Here is an 8,662-nt window from a genome sequence, read left to right on the forward strand (position 1 = left end):
TCTCTATAAGATTATACGCCTCAGTATAGCTTTTAGCCCATAAGGCGCCTCCAGCTGCTGCATCGAGCATGGGCCGAGATTGGGCCCCCAAACCATTATAAAAACCAGTGATTACCATCCAATCCGGCATTCCATGATGTGGACATTTTCTCAACATTTCCTTATAGCGTTCCCAAGCCTCGCACATAGATTCTGTAGGTTGCTGCACAAACTGAGTAAGAGCACTCCTCATAGCAGCAGTCTTTGCCATTGGATAAAACTTCACCAGAAACTTTTGCGCAAGATCTTGCCACGTAGTGATGGACCCAGCTGGTTCAGAATGTAACCAGTCTTTAGCCTTATCCCTCAGTGAGAATGGGAAAAGCCTCAACTTGATAGCCTCATCAGTCACGCCATTATACTTAAAAGTGCTGCAGATCTCGACAAAATTTCTTATGTGCATGTTGGGGTCTTCAGTTGCCGCTCCTCCAAAAGAAACAGAATTCTGCACCATCTGAATAGTGCCCGGCTTGATTTCAAAGGTGTTAGCTTGAATAGCCGGATGAAGGATGCTTGACTGAATATCATCAATTTTAGGCCGAGAAAAATCCATAAGAGCTGGATCAGCTTGACCAATACGATCTCCCATGTTTACTGGTTCTTTCTGCTCAGCACCTGAATCCGAATCCTCAAAATCTAACTTCTCCGGAATATCAAGAACTGCGTTTGTCTCCTCAGTTGTATCTAAAGTCCTCTTGCGAGCACGAGAACGAGTTTACATAAACGCTTGCTAAAGTACCTGAAACACAACCGAAAAGAGTAAGTAACTACTACGTCCTAATCACTGAGTCCTAATGACCAATGATGGTAAGTACATAAACTAAACAAATACGCCGAGTCCCCGGCAGCGGCGCCAAAAACTTGTTAGGGCGAAAACACGCACTAATATTCACGCAAGTATACGCGTTCGCAAGTAATATAGAATACTTTCTAGTTCGTTCCCTCAGAGACTCAGGCTAAATTATTGTCTAATTAAACTCACTCACCAATGTATGATTACTTCTCAATGTTAAGATAATAACACTTAAAATTGTTGATCAAATATTAACTATAATTAACTACTTAGTTAACCACTTAACTAACACTTCAAATTATCAATAATAAAACACTCATGAGATCACAACTTCATTATTACTTCCTTCTATAGCCATTGTTATTACCTTTAGCATGTGACAGTGATGACATTAATCGAATAACACGAAACTGATAAAAGCCAACTTTCATTGTACTAATACCATTCTACCAAGCATCCACAATTAAGATAGAAGTTGAATAGTCATCAATTATGTTGAGTTCCTATATGTCTACAGAAATTGACAACACAACGATTTAAGCACAAGTTATTCCTTTTGATTACATAGGGCAAATAAAACTGTTAGAATTACCCACTAATCATGCACAACGTACATGAACCTATGCTAGCATGGTAAGTTTTAAATCTCAAGATCCACCGTCGCTTCACAAGAGATTAACACCCTATCTTAAATGTTCGCGACGCACATAAGACGAATACGCACAACCAATACTAGATATCATGCAATCATCACACACTAAAATATTAAACAATTAACTAAAGAATTCCATAATAAATCCGTTGTAACCCCATGATCACGATTAGCCCATAATAGAACTCATCGCCATCATGGGTTCATATGAAATCATGATAAACAAACACAAGAAAATAATAACTAAACTAATTATATTAAAACAGAGTACGTCACAAGAGTAAATAAGTCAAAGCAAGAAAACTAGCATCCAACGTTACAACGAAACAAGAATCACAAGAATATATGCTTCCTCTTCGTTGCGGTGTGCTAAATCGGTCTTCTTCCTTATCTCCTTCGCTCCTTGCGTAAAACACAATCTAAAACATAATCTCCTTAATAATCTCTATGAAAACGTCTCAAATCTACCTATATAATAGTCCCATAAAACTCAGATTACATAGAAGTTGGAAGCCACACAGAAGTAGAAGTCTAAAATAATTCAGCTTTTTTCCCCGACCCTGCGCGGCCGCTCAGCATTTCTGCGCGGGCGCGTAGGCTACTGCGCGGCCGCTCAGCATTGCTGCGCGGGCGCGCAGGACCCTACTGGAAAAATTCCAAGCTTGCTCCGTTTCTTCGCCGTAATCTGCCCATTCCTTTCCTCTCGCAATGGTGAACACATGCCAAGGCTTATTCTTGATGATTCCTCCCCCGAAATGCAACTAATACCCTGAAATGCATAAACACTAGAAAAATGCATTAAATACACAAAATACTTGATTTCAAGACACCAATTTAAGCCATTTTAAGACGTTCTAAGTGGTATAAAATGCCACTTATCACAGTCCCGCGGCGCCTCCGGCTTTAGAGTAAGAACTAGTTTTTTGGGAGGATAATAATGAATATGAATGCAGGGTGGCTGTGTGTGAATGTGAGTGTGAAAGAGTGATTAACCCCAAAACCTCACCTTCTTGGGCTATTTATAGCCCAAGGGTAGGGTTTTGGGGTTGGTACCTTTAGATCATAGCCATTGGTTTTGGGAGCGGAGGACACCTGGCTGGAGTGGATGCTTTACACGTGTCAGCGCAGGACTGGCCGAGAAATATTCTGAGGATTCTCTGACACGTGCCTTTATTACTCCCATGATTGATGTGTGACAGTTGTCCCCGTCACGTGCCTGGGCCAACGTCTCACGTGCTGGGATTTATCAAGGTTATGCTTGCGGGACTGAGCTAGTTACGAGTGATAGTGTGCGGGACTACTCCTTCCAGGAGCTGCGTGGAGTTGGGGGCCTAGGAGTAGCCCTCCCCGGAGCTGCATGGAGTTAGGGGCTTAGGAGTATTCCTTCCAGGAGCTGTATGGGGTTAGGAGCTTAGGAGTAGTCCTACCACGGGCTATATGTACTATCATATGCCCCCCACTCCCTTGTGCGGATTTTCTAGATGGGGGAGTGAATTTGTGTTTGTCTGTAGAACGTGAGCTTTTGATTGTTGTGTAGAAGAATTTGGGCTTTTCTTGCCCCCCAGTCCGTATTACGCTGAGTTCGGCGACTCAGGACTAAGGTGGTTGTCCTTGTCAGGAGTTGAGATTTTCTTGCCCCCCAGTCCGGATTGCGCAGAGTTCGGCGAATCAGTACTAAGGTGGTTGTCCTTGTCAGGAGTTGAGGTTTTCTTGCCCCCTAGTCCAGATTCCGCTGAGTTCGGTGAATCAGGACTAAGGTGGTTATCCTTGTCAGGAGTTGAGGTTTTCTTGCCCCCCAATCCGAATTCCGCTGAGTTCGGCGAATCAGGACTAAGGTGGTTGTCCTTGTCAGGAGTTGTGCTTTTCTTGCCCCCCAGTCCGGATTATGCTGAGTTCGGCGAATCAGGACTAAGGTGGTTGTCCTTGCCAGGAGTTGAGCTTTTCTGGCCCTCCAGTCCGGATTCCGCTGAGTTCGGCGAATCAGGACTAAGGTGGTTGTCCTTGTCAGGAGTTGAGCTTTTCTTGCCCTCTAGTCCGGATTACGCTGAGTTCGGAGAATCAGGACTAAGGTGGTTGTCCTTGCCAGGAGTTGAGCTTTTCTGGCCCTCCAGTCCGGATTCCGCTGAGTTCGGTAAATCAGGACTAAGGTGGTTGTCCTTGTTAGGACTTGAGCTTTTCTTGGCCCCCAGTCCGGATTACGCTGAGTTCGGCGAATCAGGACTAAGGTGGTTGTCCTTGTCAGGAGTTGAGATTTTCTTGCCCCCCAGTCCGGATTGCGTTGAGTTCGGCGAATCAGGACTAAGGTGGTTTTCCTTGTCAGGAGTTGAGGTTATCTTGCCCCCAGTCCAGATTGCGTTGAGTTCTGCAAATCAGGACTAAGGTGGTTGTCTTTAGCAGGAGTTGAGCTTTTCTTGCCCCCAGTCCGGATTGCGTTGAGTTCTGCAAATCAGGACTAAGGTGGTTGTCTTTAGCAGGAGTTGAGCTTTTCTTGTCCCCCAGTCCGGATTGCGTTGAGTTCTGCGAATCAGGACTAAGGTGGTTGTCTTTAGCAGGAGTTGAGCTTTTCTTGCCCCCCAGTCCGGATTGCGTTGAGTTCTGCGAATCAGGACTAATGTGGTTGTCTTTGGCAGGAGTTGAGCTTTTCTTGCCCCCAAGTCCGGATTGCTGAGTGGGAAGGAGTCCGAACTTGGAAGTTGAAACGGTTTTTGGGGTTTCCCCCCTAATTATTTGAATTATTACAACTGCAAGGATATGGAGAGACGTGCCGTAATAATTAATATTTAATAATTACTGCTTATGATGGTCGGCTAGGATTGTGCCATGTGGCGTGGCTATTGGATTTTTTACTGCCTCTATAAAAGGAGGGGCTGCCCTCTTTCTTTAGTTTTTACTTTTCTTCATCTTCTCTTCTCAGTTTTCTCTCTTTTCTCTGAAGTTTTTCCGTCGGGATTTCTTGCTGTTGCGCCGCCGTTGTCCGGTCTTCTCCAATCTCTCCGTAATCTCTTCATTTGTAAGTTTCCTTTTCTTATTTTCTTTGTTTGCTCCTTTCTTTTAGTTTGTTTTCCGATTGGGTTTTTTGTTTCTTCTATATTGCTTGTATGCTTTTTGTGTTTAGTTTTTGGTTTAATTTTTGTGTATATCTGTATGTATACGGTTTTTTTGGCATATTTTGGTGTTTTGATTTTGGTTGATAGTGTTTCTGGAATTAGGGTTTTTCGTTAGGGGCCGGACTTATATATCTAGTCCGGACTAATAGGCTAGGATTGTATGTTTAGCTTCGGGGGTTCCCAGTCGCCCCGGGCGACTGTTTAGTTTTGTATTTTTGTTTTATTTTGGATTGGATCTCCGGACTATCTGTTTTTGACTTGTAATAAAATTGATAATAGGGTAGTCCGGACCATCTAGATTTGAAGATAAATAAACTGTAGGGTTTTAGACAAACCTTTGTCACTTGTTTTAGGTTTATGGTTCGGAGTAAACCTCTTGCCAAGGCCTTCATAACTTGTTATCCGGGGCCATCTAGTTCAGATTCTGAGTCTTCTGCTGATTCTGAACGAGTTGAGATGGGGAAGAGGGCTTCCACTTCGGACTCTGAGGCAATAACGAAGCTTACAGTTGCTAAGATATCTTCAAGAAAGGTACCCTACAGTCCGGAGGGTTTGTGGGTGGATAATTTGGGTTATTTTATTAGTAAGAGCGAGGAGATAGAGAACAACTTTTATTTTAGGAGCATTAGGTCCGGATACGCTAGGCAGCAAAACGCTGATCCGGGGCCTTATGATAGGGAAGCGTTTGATAGGAAATTTGCTGATAGCATAGTGTCTAAGGAGCACTATGAGCTCAAGGATGAGTACGCTGCCCTAAATTATGCGGCTCAGGATTCTGCGGTCCGGGCTGCCTTTCAGTTGGACCCCATGGTCGAGTGGAGGTGGCCGACTCCGGACGAGAGGGCTCATCATAGACCGGCTGATGGGTTTATTCCGGTGTGGCTGGAGCATCTCCGGTCCGGGTGGAATCCACATTGGCATCTGTTTTTGAAGCATCTGTGCAAATGTGTACAAGCTCTCTCCGATACAGATTACGTCTAATGGTATAAAATGGATGACTTGGTTTATTGCTACTTGCAATCAGTTCAAGATTCAGCCCACGTTCAAGCTATGGCATCATATCTTTCATCTGGTCCGGTCTAGTCAGTTCCCTTTATATGAACTTCGGTTCCGGGCTCCAGAGTGCGGCTATTGTGGTTCCTATAGGCCTGTCATCCAGCAATCTTCACTGAAGTATTGGAATGGGGAGTTGATCATGCTCCGGGGCTTAGACTTGCACTACTTACCCCATATTGCTTCAGAAGGGGTTCAGACTCGTTTTCGTAGGGATGTGCTCCGGGGTGAAGCTATCCGGTTAATGTTTGCATTTTGTGAGTCTCTGGGTTTCCAAATGACCCGAGACACTTTTATGAATCATAGGACTATGCATAGATTAGGCTGTAAGTAGTTTTGCTTCCTGTCCGGACCTTTCATATATTTCTTATCTGCTTCCGTTCGCTTTGGTTGTTTGTTTATTTTAACTTGTGTTTTTTCTTTGTTTCTTGCAGGTTTGCCACACTACAATCCGGACATGTCGTCCTCTGTATACAGTGATGCTTTGAAAGGTTTGGGTAAGGCTTTCAAGTTACCCAAGAAGAATGCTGCTGCTGGGTCCGGATCTAACGCCTCGGCGGAGGGGGGATCTCAGAGCAATGCGGTTCCCAATCCGGAGCCTGAAGTTTTTGTGAATCCTCCTGGTCCGGAGCTGGATGCCGAAGTGGAAATTGGAGATGATTTTGCTAATCTGGAGGACCTCGGTCCTATAGGCGAGGCTCCGGGTGGAGATTCTGGGAGGAGGAAGAGGCTCCGGACTCTTGGGTCAAAACCTCCCCGCTGAAAATTTTGAAGCTGGCTCTGCGTCCGGGGCCGGCAAGGGAAAGAATATTGGAGAAGAGAGTCCGGATGAAGGTGGTCCAGGGCTGGAGGAAAAAGTAGCTCGTTTCATGGCTGTGATTCCTAGTCAAACTGAGTGGAGGAGGATGAATGAGTCCGGATTCGATGCGACTATGAAGGAGTGTTCCCGGCTCTGGGGTCAGGTACTTCTGCTTTCTGTTATTGCTTGTTGCTTTGATTTGCCTTAGAATATTTTTTAAGTTTCTCCATTTTTTGCAGCTTGGTGGGTATATGGCCGGTTCAGCCTCTCTTGCATATAATGAGCTCAAAGGCTTCCGGACTGCTGTTGCCGATAAGGATGCTGAGCTTAGCTAGCTTCGGGATCAGATAATTGTGAAAGACAATTCTCTGTCCGGACTGAACAAGCACCTGAATGAAGTAACCATCCGGGCGGAAAATGCTGAAAAGGAGGCTTCTGACTTGAAATCAGAGTTAGCTGAGCTCCGGAGACAGATGTCCGCTGTGCGTCCGGAGTCTGAAGTTATTGCTGAGTTTAAAAGGTCTGAGGAGTATGATAGAGCCCTTGCCAATGCTGGTGCTCCGGAGATAGCTCGCTGCTGGCTGATTGCTGAAAGGCATATCAAGACTAATCCGGAGGCCGATTGGGATATCTTTGTCTCTGAGTTTATTAAGGCCAAGGAAGATATTGAGCTCGGATTAGGGGAACCGGAGCCATTCGACGGCCCCTGTCCCAGTTTCCTTCCTTCCAGTGCTCCGGACTCTTGACTTTATTTTTTATGAACTTGCTATTTGTCTAAGAATTTTGATACATTTGATTCTTGTAATATTCGTACTTTGCTCCGGGTTCGTTTGAGTCCGGTGAATCGCTAATATTTGCTTTTCTTGCTGTTATTTTACTCTATTTCTGTAGTTTGTTTTTGCCTTAGAATATTTTTCCAAGTAAAATTTATTGCTCTAGTCCTGACTAACCTTCTTGTCCGGACTAGTGGAGGCCTTTTAGTTAGAAAATTAATTCTAAGTAAAAATTGGTTGCTCTAGTCCTGACTAATAGCTTGTCCGGACTAGTGGTTGCTTTTAGTTAGAAAATTAATTCTAAGTAAAAATTGGTTGCTCTAGTCCTGACTAATAGCTTGTCCGGACTAGTGGTTGCTTTTAGTTAGAAAATTAATTCTAAGTAAAAATTGGTTGCTCTAGTCCTGACTAATAGCTTGTCCAGACTAGTGGTTGCTTTAAGTTAGAAAATTAATTCTAAGTAAAAATTGGTTGCTCTAGTCCTGACTAATAGCTTGTCCGGACAAATTGTTGCTTTTAGTTAGAAAATTAATTTTAAGTAAAAATTGGTTGCTCTAGTCCTGACTAATAGCTTTTCCGACTAGTGGTTGCTTTTGAAAAATATGCAAGTTAAAGAAAAAGTTTTTCATTGATCATTCATACAAGATAGAAGGAGAGACAGATTGGTTGCTTGCCATATTGGCTACAAGTTTTTTGGTTGCTTTATTTGCTTTACTACTGGTAGAATTTCCTTAGCCTTAGTCCATGCCAAGTGTTTGGGACTTCTGAGCCATCCATGTTTAGGAGCTTGTAGGTTCCCGGCCTGAGGACTTCTTTGATCTTGTATGGTCCTTCCCATTTGGGCATTAACTTTCTGGTGTTTGTGGGATCTGATACTTCAGTGTCTCAAAGAACTAAGTCTCCAACTTGGAAGTTTTTGACTCTTGACTTCTTACTGAAGTGCTCTCTTGTTTTCTCCTTGTATTTTTCCATCCTTTCCACAGCTTGGTCCCGGACCTCATCAATTAGTTCCATGTTTGTTTTGAGTCCTTCATTTGCTTCTTCTTCAAAGTTTATTGCTCTGTGGGAAGGAGAGCCCACTTCAATAGGCAGCATTGCTTCTGTTCCATAAGCTAGTTTGAATGGAGTTTCTCCGGTGCTTGTCCTTGGGCTTGTCCTGTAGGACCAAAGTACGCTTGGTAGTTCTTCTGGCCACTTGCTTTTGCTTTCTTTGAGTCTTTTCTCGATACCTCGGAGCAGGATTCTGTTGGTTACTTCTACTTGACCATTTCCTTGGGGATATGCCACTGATGATTTTTTGTGCTTGATCCCGCGCTCTTGGAGGTAGGACTCGAACTCTGATCCAATGAATTGGGGCCCATTGTCTGATACTAGGACTCGCGGTATCCCGAACCTCATCAAAATATTGTCCATAAACTTTATGCAGTCTTGCTGATTGATTGTCCT

The 8,662-nt window shown here is 43.9% G+C and overlaps 1 non-coding gene across 1 annotated transcript; it reads left to right on the forward strand.

Moving 5' to 3' along the window:
* Nucleotides 1-128: 128 nt before the first annotated feature.
* On the forward strand, nt 129-235 carry LOC141679869 (small nucleolar RNA R71). The gene has a single exon (XR_012558199.1). It is a non-coding gene; the product is annotated as a small nucleolar RNA R71 (small nucleolar RNA).
* The last annotated feature ends 8,427 nt before the right edge of the window (nt 236-8,662 follow it).

This window comes from Apium graveolens, chromosome 1, assembly GCF_009905375.1.
Source record: "Apium graveolens cultivar Ventura chromosome 1, ASM990537v1, whole genome shotgun sequence".
Classification (NCBI taxonomy): domain Eukaryota; kingdom Viridiplantae; phylum Streptophyta; class Magnoliopsida; order Apiales; family Apiaceae; genus Apium; species Apium graveolens.